The 13,046-nt window shown below is 38.3% G+C and overlaps 1 protein-coding gene and 1 pseudogene across 2 annotated transcripts in view; both read left to right on the forward strand.

The window, feature by feature from the left end:
• Slc25a13 (solute carrier family 25 member 13) overlaps positions 1 to 13,046 on the forward strand; it is a 423,604-nt gene that overhangs the window by 125,680 nt on the left and 284,878 nt on the right. The window lies entirely within an intron of this gene.
• Positions 6,530 to 6,652, forward strand: LOC147829658 (U2 spliceosomal RNA; annotated as a pseudogene).

Raw genomic sequence — 13,046 nt, forward strand, 5'->3', positions numbered from 1 at the left:
TGGAAAATTACAAGGTGGGCATGAGGTGCAATAAAACTATCATCAACCAATAAGAATACAAGTACAGTCACCCAGATAATATTGATGAAATGGGGATCAAATGGGGGAAAAAGTCACATATAAGGAATTTATGAAAAAGAAATGAACCAGGGAGATTGATGTCTGTTTAGAATATTAATCACTATTAATTTCTATTAATCACTATTCATTTCTAGGGGAAGTAGTACCTCTTTTCTTTTTATAATGTGAACCAGTGAATGTGCTCCAATTGTTTTTCTATGCTGAAGGCCCAGCTTTGTCTAACTACCTTAAAATTTCTAACTAACTTAGCTATCTGCAATAAATGTACTGACAAGAATTCAGGAACATCTTTAGAGGTCTTATAAGTATAGGAAACAGTGCTGCTCACCACAAATAGACTCATTATCCAATATACAAGTGTATCTCACTTATACAATAATAAAATGTTTATTTAGTTAAAGCCAATAGAAGTAGATCAAGTCCTCTGTAAGCCTCAAGCTCATTAGCCCTCATTCTGTAATGTCTTAAGTGAGTTTGACCATCCTCTAAAACCTATATAACTGGTTCTTTATGGAAGGCCCCAAAGAGCCAGAAGTTTACAAGGGCAAAAAGAAAAGAAAAATAATATTGATATGGGCTCAAAAAACTTAAAGGAAGCAGGGCTGAGGATTTAGGTCAGTGGTTCTGCCATCTGCCTTGTAAGCACAAGGTCCCAAGTTCAATCCCTGGTACCAAAAAAAAAAAACTTTAAGGAAGCAATTTTAGTTACCTTAATCAGTTCAAAAAGACAAACAAGAAACAAAGAACACACAAAACAATTATTTTTAAATCAGAGTATATTCTTAGGTGTACTGGCCAAGTTGAACTATAATAACCTGTTACAATTTTAGGTTTTTAACTATAAATAGACTAATCAAAACTTTTCCTAGCAGTGACCAATTAGCATTGTTTTGTTTTGTTTTTATTTTTCATGAGTCATAACAGTGATCTCTTTCAATAAGTTAACACCAGTAAGAGTCAGAAAAGGAAAGGGGGGGAACCTTTTATTCTGTGAAAGCAAGGACTGTTTAAAGAGGTTAGGCTGGTGGTTTATCTTAAGTTTGGAATAGACATCACCACAGTGCAGATACCTCAGGGCCCTCTGTATTAGAGTTACTACAACAAACCACTACTCTGTCTGTGGTTCACCTGTATTAAAGTTACTGTGGTAAGCTGTATTAGAGCTACTATAGTAAATGGTTTTTGATAGAGGACACAGCTCTCAGGGAAATAACAGGAAAGCTCCTTCCTAGTCTTAGTATTTTCCCTTTATAAGAGGGATTGGGAGGAAAGGGCACCCCCTTCAGACTCCCTGTTGCTGTCTCTTTCTCACCTCTCTCTGCACATGACAGCAAGGGAGGGATCCCTGCTCTGCAGTAGGACATTGGTCCCACCATGTGTTGATGCATTGTCCTGGGAAGGTGTGCTCAGGGCCTGATCCTCATGGTGGATAGATGGGTTTGGATTAAGTAAATCTTAAGTGCCCTCAGGAGTAACAGAAAGCTATCCCTTAGCCCCACCTCCAGAAGAGAGGTGTGGTGTACCAAGAGGCTTTTGTCTAAAGAAGTAGCAATCTCTCCTGGAGTCTGAAGAAAGTGGTTGTGTGAGTTCCAACATTAACACACCTGCCCGCTGAGCACTGGAGGAGATGCTAGAGTAGGGCAAAGCCAGCTTCTAACCTGTTGGAATGCTAAAACAGCCTGAGAGACTCTCCCTTAACTTTGACCTTTGTCCTAACAAACCTTCATCAGGGAATCCAGGGTATTGGCTCTCTGAAAGTTAGGGTTGGGGGCTGGACAACTGGGACATAAGGAACTGGGGACTCCCAGAATGTGGGCTACAACCCTAACCTGTTCCTGGGCCAGTGAATCTATGAAGACATATCTGAAGAAGAAGGGCTCTGTCCTACTAGTGGAGAGAGAAAAACCCAAACCTGTGGCTCAACTCTTAATGGAGGCTTATGAGAGGGTTGTGAAGGTGAGGTCTCTAGAAAGGGGACACTGGAGAGAACTGAATTTTACCTCTAACTTCATAGAGGAATGCAGGCTGGACATGATAAACAAGTGGAGGTTACCTGCTGGACACCTAGCTGGGCTGTCAGGACCCAGCTTCTACCAGATGCCCTTTCATCACCCACCAAGGAGTAGCCCCAGCCAGGTTTTGTAATTGTCACCCTGGTTGTCACCAGTTCTAAGCATCCAGGGATCTGTCTCCAGAAAGAAACCCATCCTCCTGTTTGGCTAATATTCCCACTGTCCCTAGGGATTGGCTGAAGATTAAACTGAAGGTTGCTGGGTAACCTGCTTTCTGCTTTGAGAGTGGCAGCTGCTCTAGTAGCTTTTAGTTGGCTGACAGAATGCCCACTGAGATTTAGTATGTAAAAAAGATAGGAAAAGAGTGTCTATGTGGTTCAGCCATTCCACCACACTTACTTCTCTGTACAGAAGTTGAGCCCCACATTGGGTGCCAAAGACGGAACCAATTCTCTTCCAGTAGGCTTTTGTTCTGAAGGCAACAGGACAGCAGTGGGGAACAACTGAGAGAGTTTGTTAAAAAGAAAGCTGTTGCTAGTCAAGAGCAAGTTCCAAGGGAGGACATCAAGGAAGCAGCCTAAATCTAGGGGCTCATATGCAAACTTTAGCACATGAAAGGGACAGGTGGATGTGTGAAAATGAAGGAATGAAGTTGCCAGTAAACAACTTCTTGTTGTCAGCAGGCTTTATCAGTCTTTTGTCCTTTGAGTTCCAATTAGCCCTTTGTCCCTTGCATTCCATTTTCCTAAGACTTATCTCTGTTAACCCAGGCCCTTGCACTTTATCTCTTTACTTTCTGATCTCAATAGTGTACTGAAAGAGAATGTTTTAATAATTCCTTTACAGTGTGATTTGAGATGCAGTCTAGAACCATATCAAGTATGATGAGAATAGAGTGAAATGCACAAAGAGCTAGAGTGAGTGAGAAGAGGACATAGAGGCTTTGCAGAGTCCTGGCCAGCTAGCTCAAAGGGTATGGAAAGAGTGACATGGACAGAGGACATGAAATAGCACAGCATATGTATTCTGGAAATGCAGATGATTCTGTATGGCTTGGGCAGAAAAAAAGGGGGGGTAAGGTATCAAGTAAAGAACAACTTTTGTGGAAAGCAGTAGAGACATAAAAGTTCAAGTTTTAGTCAGGAGATGGTGAGAAACTAGTTATCTGGAAAAGATAGTTTGGAGAAAGAAGAAGAGAGAAAACATGCTAGAAAGGTAAATGGATGCCATGTTCAATGACTTACACCTGTAATCCTAGCTACTTTAGAGGCTGAGGCAGAAATATCACAAGTTAGAAGCCAGTCTGGGCAATTTAGTAAGATATTGTCTAGAATAAAAAAGAACTGGACACGTAACTCAGTGGCATAGTGCTTGCTTAGCATGCATGAGGCCCTGGGTTCCATCCTCAGTACCATTTAAAAGAAAAAAAAAGGTAGATTGATGCTATAATACATGATTGCTGCCAAAATGCAAAATCTCCTGTGCCACAGGTTTATTATTAAGACCAATATTTCCAAGGTTCATGCGCATAGTTTCACCTTGTGAAAAAATATTCTAGTTTAGCAGATCTTGAGTGGGTCTGAGATTCTGCATTTCTAACAAGCTCCCAAAGGATGCTGATGCTGCTGGCCCACAGCCCACCATTTGAGTAGCAAGGGTTTAGAATATATCAATTTGTCTCAAGTCCTTTATGTACCATTCTACTAAATCTACTACTATATAACTAATAGTTTCAAAGAATCTAGTTTTTAAAGCTTCATATAGTATGTTCCGTAAGTATTTTATTGCATTTAAACACCAGAGTTAGAGGACAAGAACAACAAATCCCCTCTCTTTTTCTCCTTTCAGGCTACATAAGCTTTTGGCTTTTGGGATCTTACTTCTTTTTCTACCAAATACAGCACCTTTTCCAAAAGAACATTTTGTAACCCAGTTCTCCTGTTATATAACCATTTTATACCTATGCTTTATAGCTTCTTTACCAGAGAAATCCTATAACTAAATACATTATAAACTACTTGAAATCTGTTAACTGAATTTCAGAGAATTCTGAATCTCCTATAGCACCTAATGTAGGACTTTGTAACCACAAATGCTTATATCTGTCTATTGAACAACCCATGTATACCTTGTGATTTCAAAAGAATTTCATGATTACATGGAAACTGATTGTACACATAATCTTTTTTCCTCATGTGCATGTAAATTTTGCATTTGAAAATACTGGGTTTCTTTCACTTCCAATGAGAATTTTGCACACAGTCTATAAATCTTGCTGTTAAGATAGTTTCCTTCATTATCCTAAATTTGTCTTAATTTCAATCCAATTAAAAACTGTTTACTAGCATTTTCCCCTCATATAATTGAGCACAGTATAGTTGATTTTTAACTGTAAACATACATCTGTGAATAATTCCTAAATACCACAGTATATAGGAGATCCTGCAGCATAATGGAAGTAATTTATTTCTAAATTGCTCCCATTTCTCTTATGACTTGCTCGCAAAGCTTTATTAAAATCAAGTCCAGCAGGTAGGACAAGAGGCCAACCTTGTTTCCTAAATGTTATGTATGCTGCCTGGGGAAAAGACTCCTGAGGTTCTTTCATAGATCATAAATTCATCTATCTCCAAAGCAAAGAGCAGTGGCAATATAACACACTGTTTAAAATCATGGAATCCAAGATACAACAGAGATTCAAATTCTATCTCCACTACTCTCTAGTTAAGAGAACTTGAGCAAGTTACTTAACCCCTCTCTGTTGCAGATGTCTATCTACAAAGGTGAATGATAATAGCAGCTAATTGAGAGAACTGTTGTAAGAATTAAATTAGTGATGTACATAAAGAACATGATTTACCTATGATTAGTAGTAGTTGTTGTTATTGTTGTTTTTATTTTGAGTACTGGAGATTTTAATCCAGGGCTTCATAGATGCTGGGCAAGTACTTTGCCACTGAGCTACATCTCTTTTACAATTTTATTTTGAGACAGGGTCTTACTAAGTTGTCCAGGCTGGCTTTGAACTTGGAATCCTTGTGCCTCACCCTCCTGAATAGCTGAGATTACAAGAGTGTGCGACCATTCCTGGCTAGTAGTTATTATTAATATGATCAGCATTATGATCATTTGTAACTCTTACCAAACAAAGCCTAGAGCAGTTTTCAGGCAAAAGAGGTATTTGCCACACAGAAGTAAAAATTAAACACCAATTTCAATGAAATAATTACAGTCACTATAATATGGCTTGATTATTCCTCTTCATGGGTGAATGTCGTTGATCAGCATCAGCCAGTCAAACCCATTTTTCAGCAAATAACCTAATAACTCCTAATGTAGCTAGTTGTGTTGTTTTGTGTCTCCACAGACCTAGGCTTTCTATTAGATAATTTGCACAATGTGTCAATTGAGTCTGACTCAAATTGGTATTGAACGTCTATGATGTGCGAGGCAGTGAGTCAGGAAGATGCAAGGATTAATATAACTCAATAGCTATTTCATGCTTTTATGTATTCCAGGTACCAAGCTAGGGGATGAAGATATAGAAGAAAGAAGTACATACAGTTTCTGCTCTCAGGAAGCTTTTAATCTAAGAGGGGATCAATCATAATATAGTCTAATTGCTGTGATAGGGAAGGAAAAATACCACAGGAGAGCAAGATATGGAGAAAGGAGGATGGTGTTTAGGTGGAAATGGAAAAAAAAAGCCCAAGTGGGAATCAGCCAGGTGAAGAAACAGGGAGATTACTGGGAACAGCATAGACAAAGGCCCAGCCACAAGCTAAGGCTCAGCAGACTTCCTTGAAGAAAGTGGTAAGAATTGAGTGTGTCTGGAATGGACAGCACAGGAGGGAGTGGAAAGGAAATCAGCTGACAGAAACTCCTCAGCCCCTCGAAATTTAGATTTTATCCTGGGGGCAATGAGAAGATACCAATGGGTTAAGCAATGGAATGAGGTAATCAGGTATATTGATATTACAGAAAAATTACTCAGGCTGCAGAATAAGGAATCAATAGACAAGAAGAGGCAGCCAGACTTGAGTCAGGATAAAAAAAATTAGATTGTTGTGATGGCAAAGGCAGAACTTGGAGGCAGCCTGGATTCAGGGAGGGCAGTGGAAATATAAAGAGTAATTTTGAAAGATATTAAAGATATTAAGTCAGGTGCAGTGGTGTACGCCTGTAATCCTAGTTACTCGGGAGCGAACTCAGGAGGATCTCAAGTTTGAGGCCAACTCGGGCAACTTACTGAGACCTTATCTCAAAATAAAATCAAATTTTTAAAAAGAACTGGGGTTGTAGCTCAATAGCAGAGCACTTGCCTAGCATGTGTGAGGCCCTGGGTTTAATCCTCAGCACCACAAAAGAAAAAAAGCTGAGGTGGGGGAGTCAATAAAAGTTAGTCATTGACAAGTTATTAGAAACTAATCATTATCATCGCTTCTCGGCCTTTTGGCTAAGATCAAGTGTAGAAACTAATCATTATCTCTGTCCCTTTAAAATTTCTTTCTTGGGCGGGGATTTAGCTCAGTGTTTCCACCGCCTGCCTTGCAACCACAAGGTCCCAAGTTTGACCCCAGTACCAAAAAAATAAAAAATAAAAAATAAATTTCTTTCTTAAAAAAAAAGAGCTGGCAGTATAGTTCTATGTTAGAACACATACTTAGCTTGTTCAGGTATCTGAGTTCAACAGTCAGCATAAGAAAAGACAAAATGACAGAATTTGATATCATTTTCAAAGCTTTGCATACCAAATTTCTCTGAGGAGTAAATTTTAATGTAAGAGCAAGGCCGAAAGAAAGAAGAATTGCTCTCAGTCTATATTCTGAACACTGGCACTTGCTACTCCAGACCTACCAACCATGCCCTGAGATTAGAACTTTCGGCAGCACTGTGAGGGCTCAGAGAGAAGTTATCCTACCTTTTAAATTGCAGCCCAGGACATATAGGCTACATCTTTAACCACAAAATATGTTTTCATTAGGGCCTTTTCTCAATTGTAAAAACTTAAATATAATAAGGAATAAGGATGCCTATAAATCAAACACAATAAAATATTAAATTATGCATCTTATTCTAAGTGGGGTACATGTATTTTATCATCAAAAAGTATGGGTCTAGGTATCCTGGGAATTTTGATTTCTCAGGCAGTCTGGGAGTTGGAGAACAAAGCTGCATTAGTTTTCAATTTACAGAACATGATGTTAGTGATTATATTAACTTAATCTAATATTATTTCCCATATTTAAAGACAGAATGAGAACCTTGTGTTTAGATTGTTGTTGGCTTTAAAAATCTAAATGGGAATGTACATTTGTTTGTGTATGTGTGTGCACATAGAAAAAAATAAGGACTCGCTTGGCTTTCCATATAATCGCCCAAGTTATTAGTACAGCTGCACATTCTGTGTCTCCAGGGATTAGAAGCTCAGCCTGAAATCTCATTTAATTACAGACCATTGACTACCATGGACCTTTTGCATCTGGACTCAGGAATAATAGAGAGCATTTTCTCTGAATGGTTTGTAGTGTTCAGGATAGAAACACGTGTAGTTCAATTTCTAACATTTGATTAAGAACAAAAAGCAAAAGTTCACAGATGGTTAGCTCAGTCTATTAAATAATTTCACTAAAGTTCCTTGACTTTCTTCTTCTTTGGAGGCTTAGAAAACTCAATACTTTCCCCTTTTGGGTATAAGGTGAAAGGGCACAAAATTATTTAACTCATTTATAAATGAATGCAACAATAATATCTACCTCACTGGTTATCATGGGAGTGAAATCAGGTAATGAATTAAAAAGACAACATGAATCAAATGATATGTTAGGTAAACAATACACTACCATTACTCACCTTTTGGGGAAAAAAAAGCCTTTTGCGGACCTACTAGCTATCACACTCTATTCTATACAATGGAAATGGTGAATAAAACACGTGATTTCTGCTCTACTGCAATTTTCATTGTTGTTGTGAAGGGGACAGATGAATAAATCAGATGTTGCAGGGAGTGGTTAGAAATAGGAAACAAAGGGAGGTCATTGACAGTGACTGTAGGGTTCCTTTGGAGAAGTCCCTTCAGAAAGGTAATATGAGATGCACTTGAAAAATATGCTTAAACATTTAAAAAATTTTATTATAGTAAAAGACACATTGCCATTAGTCCTCCTCAAAATACTCCCCCTCGCTTCTAATATACCTGACCCATTATTCTCATCACTTTTTGAAGCAGTTCTGCAAGTCTTTTTTGGTGCCTGTATGTCCTGAATTGATTCAAAATGTTTACGTCAATTGCTGTCAAGTAAAAATATTTTATTGTGTTTTCATCAACCATATTCACTAGATCTGGTACCATGTAACTTCTGGCTCTTCCCCAAAGTCAAAATGCCCATGAAACATTAACATTTTGAATCTATTCATGACATTGAAGCAGATAGTGTTGCACAACTAAAGATACTCACAAAAAAATGATTTCCAGAAATTAAATGGGAATTAGTTAGCTGAGCTGAGAAGAATGATGGCTGCACTAGGATGCATAAAGACAGAAGAACAGGCAACAAAATAGATCAAGCAGAAATCTGCATAGGGTGCAAGGAAGAAGCATGGATAAAATTGCAAAGGAAGTACAGGCTTTGGGCTGAATTGTCACATAGAGACATTATAGAAGGAAGAAAAGAAAGTCAGAACTGAGCTTTGGAATATCCTAACATCTAGAGGAAAGTAGAGAAGGAAAAGTCAGCAAAGGAGCAATCAATAAAAGATAGGAAATCTAGGAAAATGTATTCTGATGACCAGGAGAAGAAATGTTAAGAAGAAACATGAAGGAAAAACGAAGTGTCAATGCTTCAAAGGCAGTTGAAATGAAGAAGGTAAGTACCCAGAAGAGCTCACTGGATCTAGTAATGTCGAAATTGTGGATGACCTTCATAAGGGGATTTAACCCTGAATGTAGTGGGCTGGGGAAAGACTTGAACTTGAAGAATGTAGAGAGTAATTTTATACAGTTCTTTTGTAAATTTTTACTATGAAAATCAAAGAAATTAGACATAGATCTAAAAATATTCCTTTTAGTAACTAATACTTGTTACTAGCTACCAGTTTTTGTCCACCCACAATGATCCAGGCAATACGTATGTTATCTCAGTAACATTATAATATGTAAATCCTATCTAACAGATAATGTAATTTCCTGCTTAAATATGAGTCAAATGAGACAAAGAGAGTTTAGATAACTTACACAAGACCTAGCAACTAGTCAGTATAGGAATTAGTCGGAACTCAGATGTCTCCAGGTTCAAAGACACTGGTTTTCCCATGAAACTGCAGCAGCTATGTGCCCACACTCCCAACCACCTTCACCAGACAAATGTATATTAATCTTCAGCCTGGATATTGGCTCAGTGTGTTGGTAATTGTATTCTTTGTATTAAACCCATCTGATCCCCACTCATGGCTATTGGCCGCATGTGACTGGTATTCTGGAGCTGGGGCAGACCCAAGGACAATATGAACAGAACACATGACCCCTCTCTTTCTTCTCTCAATGTTTCAATCCTCTGCATCAGCTTCATGTTCGGTCGGCTTTCCCCTGTGCACACTAGATACCTTCTGGTGTATACATGATACATTCTCCATTGTTCACATCCAGAAATGTTAGACAACTCTCTCACACCTGATATTTAGCCAGTCTGACTGAGCCAACTGTTGCTAGATTCACCCCTTATCAGTCATCAGGGACTTGTTCAACTTGAATTGGCTAATGCCCAAACTAATGAACAAGATGCCAGCATAGAAAGCCCTGAACCCTCCTATGTCTCCATGAACATAACAATCCAACAACAAATCATGCAGAGATTCCCTTTAGAAAAATCTAGGAACTAGTTAAAAAGACTTCTGCATGCTAGGCAAGTACAAAACCAACTACATCAAAGCCAGAAGGGAAATTTGAAATACCCTCTTGCCTTAATCCCTACCCCTTACATAGTACAATACAATCAAGACAAAAACCTCAACTTTCAGATTCTCCTCAGGGACTCTAAACAGCAGTGTGATAGGTGAGAGAGTCTAAAACTCATTGATACAGGAAAATACTCAGACAAATAAAGATAATGTAACAGTGATTGATAAATCACTGAACTTTTATATAAAAGTTAAAAGACAAAAGTATGGAAGATGAGTACATCCCAGAGATCTGCTGTACTGCATGGTACTAACAGTTACAACACTATTATTGCTTAAAAATTTAAGAAGGCAGATCTCATATTAAGTGTTCTCACCAAAATGAAATTTACAAATTACATTTACATTAAAATATTAAAAGTAAAAAGGTCCCCAGTTGATTTGTGTATAGTACAGTTTGAACAAGGCTGCTACGAAATATTTTAATACATGTCTTCTATTCTATGGTTGTTGTCTTAGCCCAGGTATTGTGTATTTCAGATGTTTATTCATATAAATAGATAGATGGAAAGGCACTACATTCTCCTTTGTTCCTGTTTCCTCTTTCTTTACCTTCTCTTGAATTCCCTGAGGAATTTGATTTTGGTTATAGTCTCTGCGTATTTTCCTCAGATTTGATAGAAAGATAACATACTTGATAATTTCTTGTATATTGGCAAACAATTTCATTCACCAATACTGGGAATTGAATCCAAAGTCTTCTCACTGAGCTACATCCCCGGCCATTTTCTGTTTTTTATGTTGAGAAAGGGGCTCCTTAAATTACTAAGTTGCCCAGACTGAGCTCAAACTTCAGATCTTCCTTCCCCAGCCTTTCAGAGTGGTGGGATTACCAGATTGCCAGCATGTACCACCATACTCGGCTTGCAAATAACGTTTTATATTCCAATAGGTGAATCTCATAAATCTAACCAGCAAAAGAAGCCAGACACAAATGAGTACATATTGAATGATGCCATCTATAGAAGCTGAAGAACAAGCAAGATTGACATATGTGGCAGAGGTTATAATTATAATAATGGTTCCATTGGTGGGAGGAATGCGCAAGCCTACTAGGATGCAAGGAATGTCTGTTTCTTGTTTTGTGGTGGTTACATGTACTTGTACACATGTATAAACCAACCAGCTGTATGTGAGCTTAAGACCTTTGCACTCTACCATATATGAAGTATACCTCAACAAAAGAAAAAGGCTGAAAAGAGACTAAAAACTAATTAACAACTATAGAAGAACATTGAAGGTGAAGACCAAAAGTAAGCCCTTCCTCTATAAAAATTACCAGACCAAAAACTGATAGGTACCAGGGATCGAACTTGGGTCCTTGCACTTGAGCAGCAGGCGGTGAAACCACTGAGCTAAATCCCCAGCCCTGAGCAAATATTTTTAATGCCACAGTATTTAAAATGTTCTAAGTTTTAAAAATAGAGAAATGACAAGGTTCCCAAATCATTCTACAAGAAGAAAGATTACCTCACATTTTTTTCAGCCTTAAATTGGGCAAAATAAAGATGCACAAATACTCCCATTCTAAATAAAGCTGCAAACAGGGAGTGACAGCTGCACTCTGGAGGAAGGACTGAACTAGGCCTCTTAAACCAACACTACCTCCCTCCACTTTGGGGTGCTAAAATGAGGGAAGAGCTAAAAAGGCAGCTAAGCCTTCTCCACTTTCACTCCAAGACTCCTCAGCTGCAGGTTAATCTTGATCTGGAAGAAGAGAAGCAGATTTAAACAACTAAACGTGTTCAAAGTTCTGTAACATCTGTCTTGGGACACTAGTTATTAGGATCATCATGCCCAGTTAAAATTTCACTGAAGAGTAGTCACTATGCAACTAAGTTAAGAATCTATGGGTCAATTTTTAAATTAAAATCTGTTTTTTAAAAAAATCCAGAAAGCATGATATAAACACAAGCATGCTGCTCTCTGACTACCTATAAACTTGACTTTGAAGGAAAAGATTGATGAAGGTGATGTTGGATGTTGGTTTCTATCAGTTCAGATTCCTGCTGTTATACAAAAAGCATCGGTTACAACACATTTAAATTTCTCCACTAAGGATCTGTGTTCACTCTTTATTTTTGACCTCTGTGCAAATGAAATTTGTGAAACAATGATTGCATCTACTGGAGCTGAGAGTCTCTTTGCATTTCCATCCATCTCATTCTTTCCAGGGTTCTGCTTTCAGGTACACAGAAAGAAAAAGCTAACAGAGCAGCAGGCCATGGTCTGAAATCAGTACTCAGAGTATCAGCCCACATAGAAGCAGATCTTTTTGAAGGTTGAATGGGGCTGATAAAATAACCAATTGTCCTGTGGTGTGGAAGCTACGGGGATTCAGCTAATGGGATTCACACAGGTCCTAGGAACCCACCTCACAGCTGCAGCAAGAAATGAGGGAAAAAGTAATATCTAAGTACAGTGTTGCTATAGGTGAATTAACAAATATGTAAATGTATGTGCACATGTCTGTAGGGTCTTGTGTATGTGAGGAGTAAAAATTGACCACGAACACATGCACAGGTTTCACTTATCCAGTGTCTGCTGTAAATTTTAGGGCTATCTATCTGTACTTTTGGAAACATCCCCCATATATCAACTATACTCCCATGAAGAAAGGCTCCTGGGGATATGGGGGTGTGCATTCCATTAAAACCAATCAATGGTATTGTTAAATTACATAAATATTTCCATGCAATTATCAACAGAAACATAATTATCTGAACAATCGTACACTAAAAAAAAATCATTCTTGAAACATACTGCTCAGGTCAAAATGTTTATTTGGAATCCCCAGTCCATAGACTTCTTTTTTTGTGTGTAATTTCCAGCTCATTTAGCAACTTAGAAACCAAACAGGCATAGTCTGCAGCTGAAACATACCAGGGCAGCTTCGGTCTCTCCCCAGGCAACACACTGTGCCTTTTGGCTCTATTCCTCCTATCATGGCAGACAAAGAATGTACAAGGAATGTCTCATCTGGATTCAGGCAGTGAA

This window comes from Heterocephalus glaber, unplaced genomic scaffold (assembly GCF_053883595.1).
Source record: "Heterocephalus glaber isolate CG9 unplaced genomic scaffold, H.glaber_assembly_v1.0 deba00000546, whole genome shotgun sequence".
Lineage (NCBI taxonomy): Eukaryota > Metazoa > Chordata > Mammalia > Rodentia > Bathyergidae > Heterocephalus > Heterocephalus glaber.